Consider the following 25,080-nt stretch of genomic DNA (forward strand, 5'->3'; position numbering starts at 1 on the left):
GGAACGGGGTGCTGGCCCTTGCGAGAAGCAGAGAGGGCAGGACGCGGCGTGCCCCGGACACGCGTGGGCTGCCCCGCCACAACCCCTGCGGGTGCCCCGGCTCCCTGCTCTCCCCATCCGCACCCCCTCCCATTAGAGCGGGCGGGGGGGAGGCCGTTATTTGCACACACTTGTCAGGGTAAATAATTTATCAGCGAAGAGCCCCCTCCCCCCCGCGCCAGCCGATAGTTTTATTGAACTGCACTTAAATGTTTCATGAACCTGCCGCCTGCCTGGGCTGGGGCGGGGGCTGCCAGCAACTTCAGAACAGGCTTTGACGGGGGGCGGAGAGGGCTTTGCGGGGCACTGGGGGAGGCCGCCAGCACGGCCCCTGCTCCGGCTTTGCGGGGCGGGGGGCCTGGAGCTGCCATCCCAGGTGACCCTTTCCCCTCACGCGGCCCCGCGTAAGTCCCGCGCTTTGGCAGGTAGCGACGGCCCCGGGGGGGGGCGGCCCCGGCGGCGGGGGCCCGGCGGCGCTGCCAGGAAGGGGTTTCGCGGAGCGTTTGGAGCCGCTGCCATTAAGGGGCTTGCGGCTCCCTGCAACCCGGCAGAGTCCTCCAGGGAAGCGTTGGAAACACCACGGCTCCCGCCTGCTTATCTGGCTGTCAATAAAAGGAGATGGCTCCTAAAGCAGGGCCAGGTGCTGCCTCCCCTGCTCTCCAGCGCGCCGCTCTCCAGAAACTGCTCAGGCGTGAAGCCAAGTCTGCTTGGCCAGGCCTCGGCGGAGGCAGGCAAACAGTCCCCTCGCCAGCGCCAGAGCGCTCTCTGTTTGCCTTTTTATCTCCTAAAAAAAAAAAAAAAAGGAGAGAGGGAAGCGAGGCAGGAAGGTGGGGGAGCGCCGGGAGCAGAATCCGTATTTGGCTGTAAGATCGCCGCAGAGGCTTTAAAAAAAAAAAAAAAAGAAAATAAAAATAATAGGAAAGGATGGGGGGTGGGGGGTTGGGGAGGGAGGGCTGCAAAGCACTGCGGGGGCGGCCGGGCCGGGCCGGCTCTGCCCGCCGGGCGCTGGCTCGGGCCGCCCCGCCGCGGGGGCGCCCCCGGAGCGGCCCCGTGTCACCCCCCGGCGCGCGCAGGCGGGGGCGGCGGGGCGCGCAGCGGGCACCCCCCGTCGCGCAGCCGTGCGGACAGCGCCCGCGCCCCGCCGGGGCGGCTCGGGCAGGGAGCGGTCCCGGGGGGAAAGACGCCCCCACTCCCCGATCTGTGTGTGTCCCCGTTATTTTTTCCTTCTGTCACCGTCGGGTCCGCAGCCGTCACCTGGGCCGCAGAGGAGGGAGGCGGCTCCGCGGTGCAGCGCGGAGGGGAGCCGGGCTCGGCGCGGGCGCCGCAGCGCAGGGCAGGGGGTAGGAGTAGGGTCACGGCAACGTGTTACAAATTTATAAGCATTATACATATTTGATTTACACCACGATAGGAAGTTGTGGGGTTGGTGTTGTGTGGTATGATTTTTTTTTTTTCCCGAGGATGCCCCAAACCCCCGTGTTCACATAGATTGAGCAATTCTCAACACACACTGTAATAATGAGCTTTAATTCTCTATCCAAGCAGAACTTGAGCAATAATAATAAGCACATCAGAACAATTTGTTTACTGTGGCATTGCACAGGCTGCAGAGTCCAAGACTGGCTACAATAAACGGTAAAAACCAGAGGAAACTCTCTAGAACAGGAAAAATATTGCGATAGAAACGTGGTTTTGGCTTTCAAGGAAAGAGGCACTTGACTAGCATTTTAGCTGGGATTTTTTGCCCTTGTCCAAGGTACGTGTTTTTAAATACTTTCATTTTATTTCCCCGACACGTTTCTTTGCTTGTCTAACATTTATCTTTTGCCCCCAGGATTGCGTTTAAACCTTGGTGCAGAAATACAATTTTGCTCCTGTTTTGTTTTGGTTTTGTTTGTTGTTATTATTATTTTTTTTTAATCCTCTCGTCCTGTCGGTTCAGCCGCTCTTGCAGTTTGATAGAAACTGAATAGCTCCATCTCTTCGAATAAAAAATACCTGAGTTATTATTGAAATGGCTTTTCGTATGTTGCCATATAAAGTTCTGGGAGCTTGCCGGCTGTTGTGGGGATGGCAGCCTGAGAGGCTCTCCTGCAACTTGGTAAACGGTTGCATCCAGCCTTCTCCTGAGCATCCGCCAAGAGCGGGTTGAGCAGGCTGACAGGGGCACCCCGCTTTGAGGACCCTGGCGAGCCTGAAACTTGTAACAAGAGGGATTAGCGTGCGGGAGTGTGTCTTTTGGGGGGTTGAATTTAAGATGCTGCAAGAAACTTCTGTGAACTGAAGCGTCCTAAAGACAGAAATTTAGCAGAAAGATAACATTTCCCCTTGTGAAGAATCCCGCTGTAGCCGACTGTATAATAAGACTATTATTTTCAATGCCGTCACCTTGTTTTCTCATAAAAAAAAAGCAGGATAAAAAAAAAAAAAGCAACTCCAAGCCAACAAACCTTCTTGCTTAAAAAAGAACCGTATAGCTATAAATCATTTCTTTATACCTTAACTTTGTAGCTGGGCTTTCTCTCTCCATTTTTTTCTCCCGATGACTCCTAATGCTATTAATTTGTCTAAAACTTTATTCTGGGCTGTCTTGAATTATTTTCCTTCTCTATCCTTTAAAACATTTTCATAATAAGCGTGACTCCGGACAATGTTTGATTTGTTTTTCTCCCCTCATCCCGGTTTAGACTGAGACATTAGCTGAATTCCCTGGGGGTGATTGGATGCAATTCGCTGAAAGTCGACAGGCACGTCCTGGATGTTAGAAATTCACTTTTCCTCAACGTGACAAGGCTGAGTTCGATCTACAATTGTATTTGAAAGGGCAATGAGCGGAAAGATCTCCCATCATTAAAGCCTCCCTCTTCTTTAGCAAAATAACAAGATACTTCATTTGCACACAAACACTCAGGGAAAAAAAAATAATCCCCAAACCCCAACCGACCTGCGATAACTCTTTAATAAAACGCTATCTCTGCATAATTTGGGAGCGGGGGGATACGACATATCAAAAGGTATCGGAGGTCCCCCAAAGCGCCCATGTGATCAAGTTGACTTTTTACTTTAAATCTTGAATAAGATGTGAGTTGTAACAAGGGGATTTGCACTTACTCCATGACCCTTGTAATTGGATTAAATATAGACTGAGACGTACAAAAACATACCAAGATTGACACCTGCCAACTGGACTTCCTTATGATTGATTGTGATGCTTCGTGCTGGCAACAATAATGAAATAAATTGTATGGATAAAACAGCACATTTGTCATTTCCGTGCCATAAGAGAGGAAGGCAGCGCGTTAGGCAAGCTGTTATCTGACAGGCACGAACAGCAGCCACAACTAAAGAGCTAAACAAGGATTCCAGACATTGACAAGACAAATTATAACTTGTCACAACCTTTTTAAATTCAGAAGTTTTCAATTAACATATATATTGCTGTTACATATAAGATCGGGTGGACTTAAAACATAAACAGGCAGGGACGGAGGGCGTCGGGGGCCGTGGGAGGCTGCGCGCCGGGGTTGCCCCGGCTGCCGAAGCCCACCGGAGCCGCGGCCGCGGGGACGACGCCCCGCAGCCGCCCCGGGAGCCGCTCCGCCGACCCTGCCCGCGGGGCCGGCTCCCCCGGGGCAGCGGGGCCGGCCGGTGGGGCGAGCCGGCGGGGCCGCTCCCGGCCGCCTTTGTCCGCGGCGCCGGGGGGGGCCGGCACAGGTAGCGCATCCCCCCGCGGCGGGCCGGGCTTCCCGGGGACCACCGCCGTCCCCTCGGCCCGGGCTGCGGAACGCGCTCGGCGGCGGCGCGTCCCGTAGGAGATTGATTTGGATTTATGGCTCCCGGCGGCACTTGGCGGCGGGGATGGATGCGGCGCAGCAGGATGCTGCGCTCCTCCGCGCCCGCGCAGCGCTGCCGCCGCCGGGCTCCGCGCTCCCGCCGCCCGCCGGGTTTGCAGGGGCCCCTCCTGGAGCGGGGGGGAGGCAGCCTCCGCGGGACCCCCCTGCAGGGGCCAGGGCCGGGACCGGGACCCACGCCCGGCACCAGCCCCGCTCCCCCGGGGGCGGCGCCGTCCCTCGGTTCCTCACAGCCGCTCGTGGCCCGGGTGTCCCCGCAGGGTAAGGGCGCGGTCCTGCCGGAGAGGGGGACGCGCCCTGCGGGGGGCACACGGTGGTACCGGGCCTCGGGTCTGGGCTGGGGTCTGCAGGTTGCCCAGGCGGGCAGCGCGCCCCGCCAGGTGGGCCGGTGTCCGGGTGCGGGGCGCCTGGTCCCCGCCGGGTCACTGCTGGGTGGCTCTGCCCTTCCCGCTGCGCGGCTTAGGTGGGCGCGGACACGGCCCCCCGTCCAGTCCCGCTCCCGTCGCCACCCCCCAAAATGCCAACGAAAGCGCCGAGCGCTGGCACCCAGGACGTGGTGCGCTGTGCCCGAGGAGATGCTGACCTGGCCCGGCCCGGCGAGCATCCCCCGGGAGCAGAAGGCGACCCCGACTTTCCCTGAGAACTGTCGGGTCCCATTGGAGGGGCAACTCCAGCGCTTACACCAGTATTTTCCATCCCCGTTTCTTTTGCCTGAGCGGGCTTCTGCCGGGTCCGAGGTGGCGAGTGGCAAAAGTGCGGGGCTGCAGCAGCGCGGCTCTCCCGGCCATCGCCGGGGGCAGGGGAAAAGGACCCTCCCCCCCAAAACCCCGAGTCCCAACTTGGGAAAAAATAACTAATATTCCAAGGCGACCTTTCCATTTGCTGTAATTACTGCCGAACTCGTTCTTCTAAATTAAATGCTGCAAGTGATTTGAATCCTTGTAAAGCAAAACCCAAGTTCCATCGAATTAGTTGTAGCCTGCCTGCTTTCCCTAGTGACTGCATCTATTAACATTATAATCTCAAACACCATTTTTTATGTAACACTATTGTTAGTAAATCAACTCCTCAGGTCCACAGAGACGCTGACCCCTGGCAATTCAGTGAAAGTGTAATTATCTCCCCGAATCTTGGACAGATTTAAGAGATTACATTTCAACTAAATCTATATCAATGCTAATTTTTTCCAGACTCCAGGTGCTAGGCACTCCGTGATGGTGTTTCTGCCCAGCAGAATGGGTTACAAAGAGGAGAAGGCTTGCTGTGTAGAGGGCCAAAAGAAATGAAGCCCCACATAAAATTACACCTATTTTTTGCTACAAAACCTGGTTCTTGTATGGCAAAGTTAAACAAAGCAGCTATGCTAAATTAGCGTTAAATAAAGCTAGTTTAATGCTCGGTTACAGTCAACTGGTGTATATTTGATGGCTAATTGTCTATCAAAATTAAAAAGAAAAGAACAAATGATTCGTTATAAGAAGGTGTTAAAAGCTTCGACAAAAGGACATTACACAAATATAATATCTGTGGATGGCGAATTGTCCTTTGGAAGCTTTTTTAATGTACTAAAGGCCTGGGACTCCCTAGATATGAATAATGGGGACAAACTCGCTCTTTTATTCGGAGAGAGCCTCTTTTAAACCAGTGGCTCTAATAAATGGGCAGGGACAATATTCCGGGAGGAACGGGGACCCGCGTTGCTGTGATTTCCGACGGCCACTTAAATAAATAATGCCTCGGCAGTAAAAAGGCATTTAAATGTTATTTGGTTTGCGCTTAAAGAGACCTAAGCGCCTTCCCGGTGGAGATCAGCTCTCACTTGCAAATCAGCCGGGATCAGCAGGGAGAAAACAGTGTTTGTAGGGCTGCGGGGCCGGGGCCGCATCCTGCCAGGGTGCCCCGCGGCCAGGCGAGGTGCGGGGCCGCCCGCCCCGCGTTTCTCTGTGTCAGAGCAATAGGCCAGGAAACATCCCGGGGAGGGGGGAGCCGCAAAAATAAGAGGGAAAGAGGGTAAATCCACCCACCCACCCAAACCCTCCCGTGCCAAGTTAATTACGGAGGACGCGATGCGGGCGCTGGGCAGGGTCACCCCGCTGGCTCCGCGGGTGCGGAGCCCTGCGCGGCCCGTCCGCGCCGGGAGGGACCGGGTCCGCGCCCCCGCGGAGGGCGTGTGGGAGAGCCGGAGTATGCAAAAAAGCCCCGGCTAAATCATGCAGCAAGAACGACAAACCGTCTGGAAAATGGACCCATGGAGCAGCAAGAATGTACTTTTTTATATCTTTGACAACTTGTGTCCTAAAGAAACTATCTTGAAGATAATTGAAATGATTACAATTCATTGCTGTCTTACTTTGAGTAGGAACAATCAAATAATGAAATCTTAGTAATACAGCAAAAATTTAATTTACATTACACCACTGCTCGAGGTTTCCTTTTTTTTTTCTTTATCCTTTTTTTATGCCCAACTTCCCCTAGAAATTTTGTGCTCACACATAATTCTGCACTTCGTTGCATTATTCATATTTTCGGGGTTATCTCCCATCCCCTCCCACCCTTTCTCCTTTGAATAATGGTCTTCTCTGAAACTTCCAGGTGTGGGCTGGGGTCTCTTCTGGAAGGAGAGTACACCAAAAGGCAGGGAGGGACCCCAAAACTAACTCCAGTGAGGCAGGGGTGTCTATGGGAGGGGGAGGTTAGCCAAAACCTTTGCTCAGGCTGTGATGAGCAAAGGCTGGGCAGGCATGGTGTGTGTCCCCCGCCACCAGGGTCTGTCCCACCCAGGGCAGCAGCAACAATTCATTTTTGGAAGCTGTTCTGGTGCTCAGCCCCTCCATCCTCATAATTATTATTGTTGTTGTTGTTATTATTATCGTTATCATTGTCATCACTATCACTCTTACTATCAGTATTTATTACTAGCATTATTACTATCACAATTACTATTGCTATTAATTACTATTTTCACCAGGAAAATGCCTCCTGGAAGCTGTAGGGTGTCCCCAGTGATGGTGGGGGTCTTGGCTGGGGTGGGTTTGGCCAGAGCTTTGGGCTGGAGGAGGGCGGCAGGGCTCACCTGCCCTGGGAAATGAGATGGAGCCAGGTCGACCCTCTGCCCCAAGGTCCCTGGGGTCCCTCCCCCGGACCCCCCACAACCTTCCTCACAGTTATTGGCCATGGTGCTGCCTGGGATGCCTGAGCCCCTTTTCAGCCTCACGCCTCGCAGATTGTGCAGGAGGCAGCCTGCCTTTTAATCCAAGTCAGAAATGGACCAGGATACATCCTCAATGCAACTAACTGTTTCTAAAAAAAAGACCATCTGGTAATTGTCTTCCTTTAGATCTTCCCTTAATTATGCTTTTAATTAAAGATGGTTCAAGGCATTGGACCACATGAAGGGCAGTAATTACAAATTACATTACAAACCCAACAGATGTAGCTCTATCTGCTGGGAAAAAGGTACCGGAATAAAATTTGACTAAACTTTAGGATAAATTAATCCGCTGCCTTGAGAACAGAAGCACATTTTTTATTATGCAGACTCTAGCCAGGATTTAAGTTCTCTGTCATGATTGTTTTCATATTTCTTTGACATCTATTGATTTGGAGGCAGCTGCAAGGCTTTGTCACAAGAGAGAAGAGCAGTCACAATATATTAGCTTGATGGCATAACTCGAATATGAGTAGGAAGGATAGAAACATGACAGGGAGCCACGTGACCAAGTGATGGGTCTCCAACAAAATAAAGAAATTAATTTTTAATAAAAGCTTTAAAAATACCACAGCTAGTGCAACAGTGAGGGGAACGACAGAACTTGTTAATTATCAAACGTTGGAGCCTCTGAAATTTACGCCTGAAGCTTAGGAGGGGACAGGCTTTCAACTCCCAGTTAGGGCTTGTGCACTGGGCAGGAGTCACAAGGAGCAAAGCCCCTGCACTGGGTGCACTCGGCTGCAGCCCCCCCTGGCCTGGTCATGCTGGGGTACCCGGGGAACTGCGGCCAGGCTCTCCTTCCTCGCCAGGCGCTGGAAATGAGCATCCTGCTTTGCCCATGATCCGCTCAGAGGCAAAACTCCAAAGCCCCGAGTAGAGTTAATGTAAAGCCCCCTTGGTGAGTGGATGCAAAGCAATGCGGACCCGATAGCTTCTGTAATGAGGGAAGGCAGTGCAGGCTCAAAGATTTCCAGAGGGAATATTGCCCTGCTAATCTGTGGTCACCGATGGTTCCCGACAAGCTACTTATAATGCATATTGCAGGGCGTAATACAGGCGTATGAACTCTTGTAAAATGACCTGGTTTGCAGGGGCTGGCTGGCACGTCGGGAGGAGATCAAGAAATTACGGGCGTAAGGCTTTATGAAACCCAGTTCTGGTTCAATGGATAAAGACATCATTGACGATCAAGGGGCTGTTTTTAAGTCTACCCGCAGTTCAAAGTATGCGCCTCTCGCGCTTTTTGCCAAAATCCTGTGCTAGATGTATAACTGGGAGCGCAAAGTATTTGAGCAGGTTTGGGCAAGGTAACAGAAATTCCCTGTCTGGGGGAGGCTGTTTGTTAAAAGCAGTCATTGAAGTCAAGCTGGAGAGCAGGGACAGTGAGGATTCACATGTCAGACGCTCCATCAGACCATTAAAAAGAAATTAAGTTGGGACATTTCGTCTTCCCCTCTCCCAGCTCCACCTCTGTGGGAAAAGCACCATAAAAATCCAGCCAGAACCTTGATGGGAGGGGGGGTGTGAGGCTGTCTCCCCTTCAAGCCGTGACAGTCTGTGATGCCTTTGGTGTTTCTTGGAGGTGAAATCGGATGCAGGAGGCTTTGGGTACAAGGTTGCTCAGAGTTCCCCCATTTTGCCTGCAACCACTTGCACCTGCACCCCCCGTGACTGTACTGGCTGTGGGACCTGGGCTCGGGCACCCCGAGTGCTCAGACCAAATGCGTGCAGGGTCGTATCGTGCTGCTGGCTTCCCTCTCGCACACGTAGGCACAAATGGTGGTGCTGTCCCCGTCCTGGCTCAGGCTTGATTTCCAGTGTGCCTCTGCTCAGCTGAGCACGATGGGACCTGGCCCAGCTGCTCTCAGCCCCAGAAGACGCCGCAGCACAACCCAAAGACAGATTAACGCACACGCACACCCCTTGCACCTGACCCCAGCTATACATTCACACTTTCACACACCCTCTGTTAATAGTGGCACGTTTTTTTCCTTCCGAGGAGTGCTAGCCCCTGTAAGCATCTAACCCATTTTCTTACCCATTTCTGGATTTCGTCTTACAGGCGGTGGAGAAACACGAGCAGATCCTCTCGGCTTCTCAGGGCCCTGGTGTCAGGAAGGTAGTTATTTGGCCAGATCTCTTCAAATGCCTTTTAATCAGCTGGCTCTGGGTTTCCAGTAATACTGTAATTTATGATTGCCAAGTGTCAGGAGGTATGGTTACACAGATACAGTGTGCAATACATTACCACTCCTACACTCTCACTTTCTTTTAAAATGAGCACCCACTCCTCTATTTGTTCAAATTTTAGGCCTGTATATTGCTATCATTTTGCACTTTCTACAAGTGACCTTGATGACAAAATTCCAGATCAGAAATGCAGAATAATTTCAGGTTTAAAAATAGTGTTCCTGTGAAAATTGCATATGCTACCCAGGAAAACCTAACGCAACTAGTCAATATAAGATTACAGATCCTCCTGGAAAGTTCATGCTGCTTATTTATAGAAATGTTTTTTATGTCTTTGTGTATCAGCAAACAAGAGCTTTTGCCCCAAATTGCAATAATGCTTTTAAATCAAATTTGATATAGAATAGAGATTTACTTAAATAGATTAATATCTATATGTATACCCTATATTTATATTCTGTGTAGAATATAAATATATATTAACAAAACTAGATATAAAATGGATTTATATCATATACAGAACATACAGTAATATAATATCGATTTCTACAATACTTAATTTCTTTGTGATTTGATTGCTCTGCCTATGGCTCCATGTGTCACTGTTCAGAAACAATGAAACGTGCTACCAGGCAAATGTTTCTTTGTGAAATATATGGAAGACTACAGATGTTTCACTGCTCTGCTGGGTAAATCTCAGACCCTTTTTGGTGACGTGGTCTGTACTTGTTTACATAGCAAGTAAGCGAGGCGTGCTTTTCTTTGAGTTGCAAGACTCACCAGGCACAAATTTAATGCCATATATACAGCTCTGGCTTTCACAACTCTGATCCAAAGCTCGCTGGCGTGATGGACAGATTCCCAGGTCCATGTGATGTGGTCACTAGGCTGAAATCACAGCTCGCATAGCACGTGATGGTGTTTATATCAATAACTGAAGACTGCAGGTTTTATTTCTATTCTTCCTTCATGATCAATACTAAGCACATAGTTTTTTTCTATTGTTGTCTAAAATTGAGCTTTCTCTTGAAAACTGAGTGCTCTTATAGCTATTTAGTGTGGAGAATGTACAGTCTTATGTATGAATTCCCTGGTTCTGGGGGTCTGCCCAGTGGGGTGGGTAGGGGTTGAAAGCAGGCAGCAGCCGAAGCATGTGGAAGAGTCTGCATCTTTAACAGCGTATCTCACAGCCGCGATCGCTATTCACGTGTGAATCGTATTTCATGCAGTAATGATGTTGCATAAACTAGCAGTTTCAGAGGTGTAGAGTAGATGCAATAATGTCAGCCTTTTTCGGCACCGAGAGCACGTTCTTTGGAGTTTCTCTGAGCTGACATTGCCTGTGGAGGCTTGTGAGTTGGGAACGTCTCCGCACAATTCACAGTGGCAAACCCAGCTCTGCAGGTTTGTCCAAGTGATCAGAAAATCCTTCTGCCAGGCTGTCATGCACTGTGTGAAGCCATGTTTTTAAACATGCATATAGATAGATTATTGCAGCTTTTATCCAGTTTTAAAGACAGATTGTCTCAACCATCCTAGCAAACAAAGAGTGAGAAACTAAGAGAAGCAAATTTAACACTTTCAGAAAGTGCTGGCAATTACTTTCCTGGGCATAGGGTTGTCATGTTTTTAAGGTGTAATATCTTGGAGTTCAGTCCCTGTTAGACGTTTATGTTAGGCACTGTATTCTGGGTATACCTTGCCCAGTGGTACCAGCTTCATCCATAGCGTGCTGGATATTGCAGGCTTTACGTGGAGACTGGAAAACTGCCCGTTCTGTGCCTCTGCCGGAGCGTTCATTCCAGTTTAGCCTGGGAACAGGTTACAATTTGGGTAAAGAAATAACAGATATTGATATAATCATCTTGGAGTAAGTGGGGAAAACCTGAAGCTGCTGTGGTGTTTGGAATGATAGGAACAGTGCCTGGGGACAATATCCAGGGTGCTGGTGGGAATTCCTCCTCATTCCAGCATGTATCTGTTACCTGGCTTTTCTCCTCCTCGGTGTGTGTATTTGATCTCAAAGATTAGCTGAAATCTGAACATTTCTTCACACATTTTTACTTTTCCTGATTAATTTAAAATGGAAAAGTTTGTGAAAGCAGTTTCCCTGCTTTCTGTAGCAAATTATTCATTTGTCCTTAGCCAAAGAGTTGCAAACCATTTCTTGTAAACATTTGCATTGCATTGAAGTTCAGTTACATAAAACATTGTGTAAGCGTGTATGTCGGCAGGACTCTGTGTGTGCATTCACAACCTATAGACATGGCCCCTCACTTTTCTGGGTATTTCAGAAAGAGAGTATTTCTTTTTGTTACAAGGACACATTTATCTGTGTAGGATCTGTTACAGGGCGAGCATGTCAAAGGGATAACACTATACATGCAAGCTCCAGATAAAGGTGCAGCAAGACAATTTTTTTTCTGTATGACCATTAGGATTTACTGATTTCCACTGAGACCCAAATGCTTCCCCCGCACCACCACCTCACCAAATCCCATCAGGAACGCTACGTACACTTGCACAGTACAAGTGGATTCCAAAACAAGGTAAAACAGGAACTTTCACAAATATTGCAAGAGTTCTCCTTTGCTTGTCTTAAACAAGAAAACGTTGCTGGTCTGCCTGTACTTAATTTGTGGGCAGTACACCTACCTGGCTATTGATAGTGGTGTGCACCACAGCCGGGGTTGGAAGGACCCAGCTGTGGTCCTGAGCCGCCCCAGCTGGGCAGCAGCAGAGCACTCTCTGCTGACATTAGCTTTTACACGGTTTCCCCAATGAAATCAGAAATCCCAAAGCAAACCCCATCACTCAGGGACAATGCATAGATTTGTCACAGTCCTTGGAGGGCTGAGAATCCTAAAATCAATGACTGGATTACACTGATCCGTATTTGTAGATGTCTCATCTACAACAGATACAGTATTGATAGTTTGCTTCATTTTAGCCAGGCGTTTCAGAACACCATGTGGAAAGGCACAATGGAACGGTAATTACTTTTTCTGGTGTGTGAAATACTTCTTAAGGAAGCCAAAGCCATGGCATTTGATGTGGCTGTAAATTGCTGCTACCTCCTGCGACATGTCTGAGCATACATTTGGTTGCGACATCTCTGTGCTACGTAAGTTTTTACAATAACAACCATACATTTCTGATCCAAGCACTGGGATGGAGAGACACACTAAGCATATCTGCATGTGGACAGGGAGACAGAGCCTTTCCTGGAGGTGTTCATCTCCAATATGTGATGCTGCTGTTTCACTGCTGATTTCTCCAGCTACACATGTCCAGTTAATACTAAATGGTGTGATGTGAAAAATCCCACGAACAGGGAAATCAGTTGGACTATTAGGACATTAAAAGAAAAATCAGGACTGTAATATTTTTTATTTTATGAGCAGTAGGACTTTGCATTACCAGTAACAGTGGGGTTTTGGGGAGTAAAGGGGTTTGTGACCTGGGTATAAATTGCTTTTTATAACCGATATTGTTAAATACAAAGAGTTAGAGAATACAGAGCAGTGAGCAATTGCTACATGCATCAAACAGAGATCCATATTGATCTAAATAATATGTGATTAACACTAACCACATCTGGCAGAAGTGTGCATCATAGCCCAAAGCCAGATTTACAGCTAGATGTGAAAACCAGAGACTAAAGCTGCACGGGGGAAAGCTTAGTTTCTCTGAGGCCGATGGAAGTTTAGGCATTGCCCTCCCCTTTCCCTGTCTGCTGCTCAGTGCTTCACTGCAGTGTTTTACCCAACCCACGATACTGCAGGTAAAAGGAAGGAGATATGACTCAGATATTGAAAATTTTGCAGATTTTGCATGCGGATGTCCAGGTTTTCCAGACAACAATGCGTTTTTTCTAAGGGTTTTTCATGAAGTCTCAGTATCCTGCATGATTTCTCTCTGAGTCACATTCTGAATCCCCCTATTTAAACAAAAATCTCCCCTTTGCTCTCAGATTTTGACTAAGCCATAACACCCTCAGATGGTTGTTTCAAAAATCTGCTGTACAGTTTGTGCACAAACACACAGCTCGCATTCATGAATAATTGTACGTCCCAGGCTCTTAAATTCATGACTGCGTGTGGAGGCTCAGGCACATCAGTAGGTGTTGAAATTCTTCGATTAATAAGGAATTTGCAGCAGCTTTACCATTGATTTTTTTTTCTTGTCTTCAGCCATGCCCTTAGCAATGTTTATTGCACATAGCTGTGTTCTTTGCATATTTGGAGGAGTAAATGAAGCATCTATGTTACATGCACATCTCTTGGAGCCTATGCCTGAAGCAAGATAGAAAAATGATCTAAAATTAAAGGAGTGTTACATTTTCCCTAAAAATATTATCCAATGAGCAAAGCTAATAGAAATAGTGTGCTTTATAGTAAATAGGTATAAACAAATTCATTGCTTCTACATGCCACCCTAGGAGTTCCAGTTCGAATCAAACCAAACCACTGAAAAAAGCAGTGGTAAGGAAATATCTATGAGGAAGAATGGATGTTAAGAGAGAAGAAACTTTAATGAAAGGAAACCCGATACTGACAGATTCTGCAGGGCAGAAGGAGATGGGGTAGAAAAACGCAGTCAAATACAGACAGAAATATGCTGTTTAGCAGGAGGGGGCAGCTACATAAGCCAGCTCCAATTTGTGCGATTTGTGCTTCCCCTAAAACGCAGAAAACTTTCCGGAGCTCCAAATCCTTGCAGGGAGAATGGATTCAAAAGGAACAAATGCAGAGACTTCAGTAGAGCTCTAAGCCACGTACAGCCCACCCGCCCACACCCCAGGCTGGCACTTCTTCACGTGTCCCGCAGATGCAGTAGGTTTGGTTTGGAGATGAGGTGCTGCCCACCCATCTCAGCCGGAGACTCTGGGATGAATCCTGAGTTTCTTGCTGTACGCAGGGTTAAGGCTCCGCCTGAATCCTTGCAGGCTCAGGGACCTGCACCTTAATTATAAAGTGGCATCCATGGTTGTGACTGATTTTTGGTTAAAAAAATCTTTGTGTATCGCATTTAATGAAGGTGTGATTATAGTAACAACAGGGCAAAGCCGCCCTTGTATTACAGAACTTAGAAGTAAATTGGACTCAGGTTTGATATGCTGTTTTGCAAATGACTTTTGTCTCATGTTACATGAAACAATTTTATTTTACTGATATGAGATACTCCAAAGTAATAAAGACTCTCCCAGTATCTGGCTTTTGCTTAATACTAGTAATTTATGTTGATTGTGTGTACTCTGCTTTTAACCACTATTCAGCCACCTAGAAATCAATCACCTGCGGAAATTCATTGATAAAACTGCAGAAATGCATTTTTGAGCACAAATCTCAGTAGGAGTTTTACTAAGTGGATTTTACCTTTAGGAATAAAACACTGCATGCAATAATTTTGCACGTTTTAAATTATATTTTATCACCCAGCAAAATGTATCTGCAAATGTCCTCATGTAAACAGAGAGCTGGTATTGTGGCAGAGCAGGTCTGCGCCTGTGTCTGAAGGGGTCATGGAAACTAGACGTGCAAGTTCCCACACGGCAGCATAAACCCGCTGAGTATTAACAGCAGTTTATACAGGGTGCTTCAGTGCAGAGCAGATGTAGCAAAAAATATCTTGCAGCTTGCACATAAGCAGTAAAAATACAGAAAAATATTACACAGACAGCAACTGCTTTGCAAACATTAGTGCCATGGTCATGGTCATGTAATAATTTTGGAAGTCTCATTGGTGATAGGTTCATAATACGGATTAAAAGCCAGAAAAACGTGGTGTTAAATGCCATACTCTCCCAAGCACAAACCAAAGCATCAAATACCAGGAAAACACACTGCTACACCCCAGGCATTTTTTTGTCAAGGCAAGAAGTTGTTCGTAGATGTTCAGTGCCCAGGACGTGCTTGAAACTCTTGTGCCTGATTTTCAGAAGCGTTGTGCCCCTACCCCTGGATGGGTAGCTTGACATATACACACACACACACACACACTCACACACATATATATATATATATATATATAGTAATAGAATAGAAGGAAAAGCCCAGATGCTGTCACAAAATTGTAAAGTGATTTCCTATTTTCACTTGTATCTGCAAAATATTACCAGAATATTAGCTGCACAGTGCAGTAGGAAAGGGAGGCACTCTTGGAAGGTCTTAGGCTCATGAATGATTTCCTCTGGCAACAAGAAAACCTACCCACACCTCCAACTTTATGAAGAGCAAATGTACTCACAGAAATCCCCACTAGTCTCTGCCCTGAAGCCAGCTTCTTAACTTTGGGATCACTTTTATTTAAATTTCTTACACTTCAGCAAAATGCAGCAGAGCTTGAAAAATTCATTTTGCGAGAGAAAGTCTGCTACAACTTGTTTGCTTTCTGGGTTTGAAATGGGGACACAGTGGAAAGCATTCCTGAAAAAAAAAAAAAAGACTATTTCACCACAGTTAAGCTAAATTTTACCGGGACTGTACAGCATCATGGTCTACACCGGCAGGTATTAGCATTGGTTAATAAGCTAATAAGGTTAATAATTGTTAAAAATCCTTGTACACATTTCATGTGCAGCTCTGTTATTTGGGCTTATAAATTTTACCCTCTCAGGCAAACACATGATTTTGTTTTGCAAATCAGATTTTTTTTTTTTAATGCAAAGTTACAATTAGTCTTTGAATAGCAAGAAATGACTACTAGACACTAAAAAAATCTCTCAGGACCTTGAAATTATAAGTATGCACTGAACTGGATCACTCTGTTTAATCTCCAGTGTCTTTGACTTCACTAAGTAGGTCAGACCAGCAGCGAGTACAGATGTCGTAAGATAAGGTTAAAAATCCCAGCAAAATTACAGAAAATGTGTGATCCCCAAACTCTGCAAGTAAATGAATGCTTAAACCCCCTCAAACCTGTTCTCAGGTAAGAAGTGATATCTGCAGAGGATCTAACTACAATTTTCTTCTAAAGACACAGTTCAGAGACAGCTGTTGGTGGCAGAGGCCATCTAAGGAGAGATGAGATTATGTATAGGTTCGTTAGGACTCTGCCCTTATTTTGCAAAGGGGGTTGTCTGCAGACAGGGGGTGGGTCAGGCAGGACAGACGCGTGTCCTTGTGATCCCCATCCTGAATGGCAGAACTGTGCTTGGACAGCCAGAGCCGCCTCAGCCATCCCCAGAAAAAGGTGCCTGGGGCTTGTTGCCCATCCAGGCTACCAAATGCTATGGGGAGGCTCACAGAAATGGCCTTACTGCGCGGGTGCTGCACACAATTACCCCAACAATGTACCGTGCCCACCTGCAGGGGTTGGGGATTGTGATAGCTTCCACGGGGTCCGGGGTGCCAGGTGGCACTGGGAGCTTGCCCAGCCTGGGAGGGTGTGGGGACCACAGCCCAGCCTCGCGGTGCTGCCTGCTGCAGGGACAGGGTGTGACTGGGGAGGGCATGTCCTGAGATGTGACCAGGTGTGGCATCTGCTGTGATGTGACCCAAATTGGCATGTCCTGAGATGTGACCAGGTGTGGCATCTGCTGTGATGTGACCCAAGCTGGCATGTCCCGAGATGTGACCTAGGCTGGCGTGTGCTGTGACGTGGTGGAGAGCAGCAAGTGCCCAGTAGCAGGGCTGGGGCTGCGGGGGGCAAGGGCGATACCTGAGTCACAGGGCTGTCACCGGGTCGCCTGGGTCTGCCGGCCCTGGCAGGCACCAGGGAGCAGCCTGGGAGCTCCTGGGAACCGCAGGGCACTGTGGCAAGGTGGCATCCAGGCAGGCGGCACTGGCACCAGCTACCTGGAGGTGTCCCCAGCTGCAGCACAAGTGCATGGCTCCTGGAATTAATAGGGACAAATAATTCATAAGGAGATTTAGGCCATGAGGTGCTGGCTCCAATGGGCAGAGGGTCTGGGCAGGGGGCAACAGGCGCAGGTGAGTGCTGGCCCATGGACATGACGCTGTCTAGACCAGCCACGGTGCTGCTGCCCTGTCTTGCCTTCTGAAATGGTTCGTTGGTGCCCTTTCTTAAAATCATGGAAAGACTATAAAAATAGCACACTTAGGGGTTCCCCCTGTCTCCTACTTTTGAGGTTTCCTCCCCAGTCAGATGCATTGGAAATGTATCTCTGAAGGAAAATTGAGCTGCTCACAGAAAAGCCTGGCCCTGGGAGCCCCCAAACAGCAGCAAGTGCCACCTGGCTCCTGGGAACCCACCAGAGCCAGGGGCACCGGCAGCTGGGCAGGAAGCTGGCGCTTGTGCTGGAGCAGTGCCCTGTGCTGGGAGCATCCCAGTGCCTCGGGGCAGGAGGGGCATCCTCAAACTTCCACCTTCCCTCGATAGAGGTGGGGGAGACATGGGAGATGCTGACATGGGATGCTGATGTGGGATGTTGATGTGTAGCAAGGGAGCTGGGACACATCCTGCCCATGTAGTGCCACCGGCTGAGGCTGGCTGTCGCTCCCTCAGGCCAGAGGAGGCCTTTGGGGACGATGCTCCAGTCTGGGACCCTGGGACTGCAATACAGCCCTGCAATGTCACGGCTGCAGATGAGGGCTGGGTGCCGGGTGCTGGCACCAGTGAGGCTTTCCTGGGGGCTGGCTGTGCCCGATCCCATGCCATGAGCCCAGCTCGGGCTGTGGCTGTGGCAGGAGCCGGCAGGAGCCCAGCACGCCCGGGATGTCACCCTGGTTCGCTCCCACTGCAGCCCTTGCCGCCGCCTACCAAACGAGGGGCACAGGGGAGATGACGGATAATGCACTGTATTGTGCTCCCCAGCACCTTGTTCTCTTCCACAGTCTAACCATTGTGTGCATTTTATCACGATTAAACTCCAGATGAACATCAAAGGGAAAGAAGTTCATCAAACCGGGAGAGAAACACACGGGTTTAAAGTGCGGGGCTTGCACACCAAGCCATGAAGGTTCACATTAAATCCAGACTACCTTATGGCACCGTGCTGACGGCGAGGGCAGGCAGCAGCCCTCAGCACCATCCAGCAGCTATGCTTGTTGCTGGAGCTGTTACAGCAAATCCCTCTCTGTTTTCGGGGCTCTGCCATGCGTGGGTGCCGGAGCTGGCTGAGGCCGCTGGTGTGCAGGGGACAGCCAGCAGCAGCCTGGGAAAGCACATGCTTTATTCATACAAGTGAGTGGCACTTTTCAGCTCAAAATATAAATAGTGAATGTTTTTTTTTCTAATGAAGTGCTCTCTAATGACGGTTGGGAGGCTTTGCTTTTCCCCAGGAATAAATGCTGGGAACTCAAATAACCAGGAATAATTTTGCAATTCACAATCAAGTTTACAAGCTATAAACTGCGTAAAATGTACTGGCCGCTAGAGAATTTTAAAATCCGATTGCAGCTCATGCACAAGCTCATTTTTTTTTACTAAAAAGCGAAAAAGGACCTAGTGGGAGATGGGGCGAGGGAAGGGCTGGGTAAGCGATTAGCACTTCTTGCCCAGGGAAGGCAGAGTGGGTCTCCTTAGGAAGACGTCCATTATCTAAGGTCACATGCCAAGAACGAGCCCGAGGGCTGCTCCAAAGTCCCTGACATCCAGGACAGAAAACAGTTTGTGATTTTAATGGGATTTTAAACTCACAAATAAATATTTATTACGTACTTGTTTACTTGCTTATTTCCCCTAAATGAGAAGATTTTTTTGTTAGACAAGTTGACATCTTCCCATTTCCCATTCAATAATCATTCCAGGGAGAGAAAACACAGCAAAGTGGAGCAGAAGGTGAGAAATGCTTCAACCCTCAATGAAGAGGATGAATAAAACTCATAGTTTTGAAGACAAGAAAGGACTTTTTTTGAGTATCTGTGGAGAAATACATTGTTTATGGGTTGGGAGAGCTAGAAGATGGAAAAAAAAGAAAACATCCCCTATTTACCAGCCTTGCAATCACCGAGCGTGCCAAACCCCCCTTGAGGTGATGCTCAATTTGTGCCAGAGACAGACCATATGGCACAAAGCAATTTTCATTCTCAACTCTAGGTAAAAAGTTTGTTACCCCGGGCTTACAAGGATACCAATTTATTCAACCCAAAAGTGGAAGCCTGTGAATGATGGGCTGTAAGGTCTGTTTTGGGGAGTAGCACAAGCCACTTCGTTAAACCTATGACATGAAAGGTTTTGTAGGCAGAGGGAATACGTTTATCTAAAACAACCACCCTGCTATTAGTAGGCAGAAAAACTGAAAGCAGCAAATACAAATAAAAACCAGAGAGGGAAAAACCCCTCTTAAAATCTTCTAATATCAAAGCCAGCCATGCCCTCCCCACGAGCTTGTTTTTAAAAGTGACCCATACAGGGAATATATGTGCCAAAGAAATCCACGGGCTGGAGGTATTACATGGTGTGATTCAGACAAAGAGGATTTTTTTTGTAAGTCCATATAAAGCTGAAGGCAAAGATAATCTACAGCTACAGAAAGCCTGCAGGTCGCTACGAAAACCCCAAGAAAGCCTCTGCAAGAAGGGGTAAACAATTAACACAAATTTTAAATCAATGCGCTGTCACCTTAATAGCCAGTGAAGTCAGCTAAGACGGGTGTAATATGATGAGACAGTTTAATTCTTGTTATGACATTAGCTGCAGACTTTTACAACAGCTGAAAATGCTGGAGTGAGAAGAGTTTCCAATTATCACTGAGCTACGCTACACAACTCTGGATTAGACTGAGGCATGAACAAGGGCTCCTCAGCCTGACAAGCAACACGGAGCAAAACCTGCAGAAGTTTCTGAAATCCGATGAAGACATTCTCCCTTCTCTCCTTTTGCTGCTACGCTTCTGAAAAGGTTTATTTCAGATCAAGTCAGGCCATTTTTAAGAGCTTAGCAGTGAAATCAGCTCGTGAGCTGTCTGTGATATGGTATTCTACATCATAAATCCGTACATCCAGGAGGTGAACTGAACCAATCTGAAGTGATTCTGTTTTCCCAGCATTAAGCTTCAAAAAATTAAAAGTCACCCAGGCTTGAAGGCAGATAGACAGGTAATAAGCCATGACAGCACTTCATGGGAATCCGCAGGAATAGGCAAGTAGGTCTGGGTGTCAGCCATATAAATATGATCATCAGACCCAAAGCTCCGAATAATACCGCCAAGTGTGAGCATGTCAATATTAAAGGCAAGCGGGCTGTGAAGAGGAGCCCGAGGCAGTGGCGAGTTCAGCTGATGGCCCGGCCGGCCGGGAGGCTGTGCCCCTTCCCCACGGGGGCTCAGCCAGCCGGGGAGGGCAGATCCCTGAGCTGGGAATGGGATGTAATTCACACGCCACTGGGAAGGCTCTCCTTCTGGCTAACATGGAGCTGGGCTCACTGGCAGGGGATTTCCGCCCCCCCCCCCCCCATGTTCTGGGATATGCTTGCCCCAGTTTTATTTCACAGCTTGTTTTTTAATGCCTTTTTTTTTTTAATATTAATTTTGGAAAGATGGGTCACGCTTTCCTTTTCCCATAAAGAGAAAATTTTGTCAGGCCTCCTCCCGGACAGTGCTTCTGGGTTTCCTCCTTGTTATTTCTTGTAGCTGAGAATGTAGGATCTAGAAAGGAGAAAATAACAGCTTGGTAAGAAGATAACTGAAGAAAGGCCCACCCTGAGCTGGAAAAGCTCTTTGCTGAAAAATAAGTTGTAATTCACTAAAATGCCTTTTCCATTCTCATGAAAGTCCTGTGAGTGTTCCACTTCCACTGAGTACATCTCAGAAGTTGTCCCCCATCTCAGCTGGGTAAGGCTTTTGCTGAAAAAGAACTCATCTCTCTCTAAAGTGCCTTTCCGCACTCTTTTAAAAGCCTCACGAGCGTTTGCAGAAGTCACCCCAGGGGGCTTGGACGGCAGAGAGCAGCAAGGGTCCTGCTGCTCCAGGCACTGTCTGATAGCAGACAAGGGAGAAGAGGAGGTCACAGAAGAAAAGCTGAAACTCCACTCAAACCACCCAAATCCTAGCAGGGGAGACCTGAATAAAGTCAGTTCTTGTTTTTTTTCTTTTTCAGCAGTCTTTATTCGGCAACTCAGTTTTAAATAGCTTGGCCCAAAAAGTCGCTGTGTCATGCAGTACCTTATTCTGCATGGGAAGGTAAGATAATTTCTCATTAAAATGGTTGGCTTTCCACCTCCTCCCCTCCCTGATGAATGAATAAATAAATAAATACGCTTGACTATGTCCAGGTTATGCTCTCTTTGCTATGTGCAAAGCAGAAAGGAAAGCTTTGGGTCTGGCATGCGCTGCCCTCTCCCAGCTGCCCCAGGGACCAAGGGGCAGTGGAGGAGTGGCTGAGGGGTGGTCGAGGGGTAGTCAAGGGGCATCTGAGGGGCACCCATCCCCTTGCAGATGTCCATTGTCCTGCAAAACACTCCTTACCTGCTTGGCTCTGCGCTCAGCCCCTTCGCACACCGGTTTCCCTACCCCAGTGCAGCCTGCAAAACTCTCAGTTCAGGATGTCACTTGCTGTCTGCTCCTCTCCCAGAAAATCACCTCCAGCTTTTTTATTTCATGATTCCAAATCCCTGGAGTGAAAAGGGGCTTTCATGCCTTTATATGGAATTGCAAACCTGTATTAAGCCTCAAAAGTTGTTTTTATCAAAAAATCTTGACAGCTGCCAACTTCCCTAAATCCCAAACTATCATTACGTATTTAGTCTTAGACAGGGGATTTTTCTGGATCTTCCCTCCTGACCCAATGATAAAGCCAAGTTGGTTTGAGATTGAAGATTCATTTATCTCTCCTTGGCAATTATCTCTATTACTGCCCACAATCCTTCCCAATCTTTTTAAACAACATCCTGCTATTAAAGCCACTTGGCAAGCATTTAAAGCCCTGGGATAAGTTAACCATGCACAAAATATCCCACTTGGGGAAGGATCCAGCTATAAAAATAAATGGTTTAGGTTCCGAAGGCCATGGTTCAGGATGGGTATTCTTCATTTGTGAAGAGAGGTCATCATTGCTGACAATAAAATTATGTAGGACCTGATCCTCCCCCACTGAGCTCAATAGCAAAATCCCTCCTGATTTCAATGGTGTTTTCCGGGGTCAGTCGCCAGGAAAGCCGACATTCCACAAAGTTGCTGAAAATCTATAATTGGATATATTAAGAGGGCTTTCAAAGAGATGTCAGATTTGGAGGCTTAGTGTAAAACGTGCTGCAGAGGGGATCATTTCGTATACCCGAATCAATAAAGCTTCTTTTTTTTTTTTTTTTTTTTTTTTTTTTTAATGTTACTTTTCTACTTGATCTCTGATGGTGGAAAAGCTAAGCCCTGGAGACTCACCATCAGCACGGAGGAGGTGCCAGGAGCCTGGCCGGAGGGTGAGCCACTGCCTGGTGGGAAAGATCCTGCCGAGTGACCTGGTGTAAGCTGCCAGCGCGAGGGGTGTAATCCCGCAAGTGTTTGATCCAGTGGCTGTGCTTACACTACGGAGGTAACTCGTGCGTGTAAGTACTGGAATACTGAGCCTTTTTTTTCATGGGGTTACTGGTCTCCTGTCACAACACATGTCTTTGGGAGATATGATTGAGAGTTTTGATTAATTTTGCTGTGCCTTACATGTCTATATTTAGTAAAATGAAACTTAGTTTGTATCTTTGGAACAAGATATGGATTTATCCCCCAAATGCATTTTTTGAACTCACGGGCTGTACTTCAAAGTGTTCTTTAATGCCGCTTTGAAAATGCTCACTGGTAGCTCTTTATGAACTGGAAATCTTCCATTTCTACTTACATGGTGCTTTTCTGGCTGACGAGCATTGTTTTCCTTTTGGTTCTCACGCAGAGAAAGGGCTGCTTGGCGCGGAGCGGCTGTGCCGGGCAGGGCAGGCACAGGGACAGCAGCCTCACGGAGACGGGCACTGATGTGCCCGAGGGGCTCCCCCTCCCGTGGGACCCCAGGGCAGGGGCACGGTGTGGGGTTTGCACCAGGTTGCTTCACTCTTGCAGCAGCCTGATTCGTAACTGTGTGCGGGTCATCTCCCCTCCAGCATCCCCATGCCACATGCCCCAGGGGTGCGGGTGGCAATGAAGCAGGCACCAGCAGCTCCCATGGGTGACGCTGCCATCGGGACCTGCCACAGGTCCCCTCTGTGGGTCAGTCACGCTTTCCCGTTGTTTTTCTTTCCCTGCCATGCCGGTGAAGTGGCCCTCCATGGGGCCACAGCCACAAAGCTTGCTCCTCATTCCTAGAGTGCTTGATTTGTTTTTCCCTTTCCTTTCAGTGAAAGCTGAAATTCAGCAGAAGTTGATGAGACCACCACAGAGAAACGCTGGTTCACCATACTGGCTAGTACCAGCTTGATCTGGCTCCGGCTCTGGGATGTGCAGCCTACAGACACAGTAATGAAAAGAAATATTCTGAAAAGGATGAGTCAGCTGGAGGCCAGTGGGGAGAGCGTGCGGGATCTGACTGGAATTTAAAAGTTATGAGGCTACATGTTGTTTTGAGCCCTGCCAGCGGAGAAACTCATACACGCTAAATGTTTTGTCATCTGGCATAATTATGTTACTTTGCTGATTAGCTGGTAAGCTCTTTTCAAAATGTTTTTAGACAATAGCAAGTTTATGAAAGATAAAAACTTCCTGATGCACCACCAACAGGCGCCTGCTTTACGCACTGTTGTGAACTGTCTTCCCCAGAACCCCACCGCACTGTTGAACAGCTGCAAAACTGTGCTGTTACTACGTATTGGATGATTTATCCATTAAAACAGTTGGGATAGCTTCACGCCTTCACTTCTGTGCTGTAAGTACATCTGTGCTGACGTGAGCTGTGCATACACCCACACTTGTAGTGCAGACTGTATTTCTGCCCTTGATTTTTGTACGTTTGCATGCGTCAGGACAACAGCAGTTGGGTGTGAAGCTTCTTTGCTCACTCCTCCAGCCAGGTACCAGTGCATCCTTCCTGCCCTCGCTGGAAAGTGGTGCTCAGCATTTGGATAATTTGCAAGACAGATTTGAGGGTTTGGCTGTAAGGTTCTTTAAATAAATGACACCAGAATTATACCTATTCGTTGTGTGAAAAGATATGCTTTCCATACCCTCTTTATAGAGAGCTGATCCATCCAGTCCCACTTCCCAAACCTGGACAGACTAGTGGGGAGAGTCCGTGCTTGTTGCTGGAACATCTCCTGAGAGGGGGCTGGGACGGAAACACCCCTGACACCAGCTGTGACTGGCCACCCTTTGCAGTTGCACTATGTCTGCCTTCCCTGCATTCCTTCATCTTTCCTTATTGTTTACAGAGATGCTGACATAAACTGCGTAACTGGCCATGAGAAAGGTGGGTACCCACCAGTGGGTGTAAGCCACAACTAATTGCTCCCCCTTTCAGAGAGGTAGGTCCCTTTCTCAAGTGTGGATGAATAAGACATCAGTTCTGTCAGACTAAACCAGAACAGGTAAATTCTCAAAGTTATTTCCTGTAATCTTTTGTGGGAAACAGGAAAATATCAACAGTGTTTTATCGCTCTCATTGACACACGTGTGAGGTTATTCCCCAGCTGCCTGGGATGGTTAGCAAAGGGCCTGAAGCGGGTTCAGAGCCATTAGTGGTTTTCACCGAGGGCTTGTAGGGGACCTTTAGGCTGCAAAAAGGGGCACCGGTGAGTTTTAGACAAGGCAACCCAATTTCAACCCCAGGAAAGTGCTGCAGCAAATAATCATAAAGCTATTTGTAAACACCCAGGGGGGTAGTGACCAACGGGAATTTGTAGGGAACAGACCATGTTAAATCACTCCAGTTATGACAGGGGAAATCCTGTCATGTGGAGAGAAGAGGCGGA

General features: G+C 48.1%; 1 long non-coding RNA gene across 3 annotated transcripts; it reads left to right on the forward strand.

The window, feature by feature from the left end:
- The first annotated feature begins 1,601 nt into the window (after positions 1 to 1,601).
- LOC114015078 (uncharacterized) lies at positions 1,602 to 24,496 on the forward strand. 3 transcript variants are annotated; one of them, XR_003558836.2, is made up of 4 exons: positions 1,602 to 1,795; positions 21,297 to 21,376; positions 22,555 to 22,737; positions 23,515 to 24,496. It is a non-coding gene; the product is annotated as an uncharacterized LOC114015078 (long non-coding RNA). The 3 variants fall into 3 exon arrangements; XR_003558835.2 differs by having other exon boundaries at positions 1,603 to 1,795; positions 21,294 to 21,376; positions 23,515 to 24,495; XR_008734312.1 differs by lacking the exon at positions 21,297 to 21,376 and having other exon boundaries at positions 1,604 to 1,795; positions 23,515 to 24,495.
- Positions 24,497 to 25,080: the final 584 nt, after the last annotated feature.

The sequence above is a fragment of the Falco cherrug genome, chromosome 10 (genome assembly GCF_023634085.1).
Source record: "Falco cherrug isolate bFalChe1 chromosome 10, bFalChe1.pri, whole genome shotgun sequence".
Classification (NCBI taxonomy): Eukaryota; Metazoa; Chordata; class Aves; order Falconiformes; family Falconidae; genus Falco; species Falco cherrug.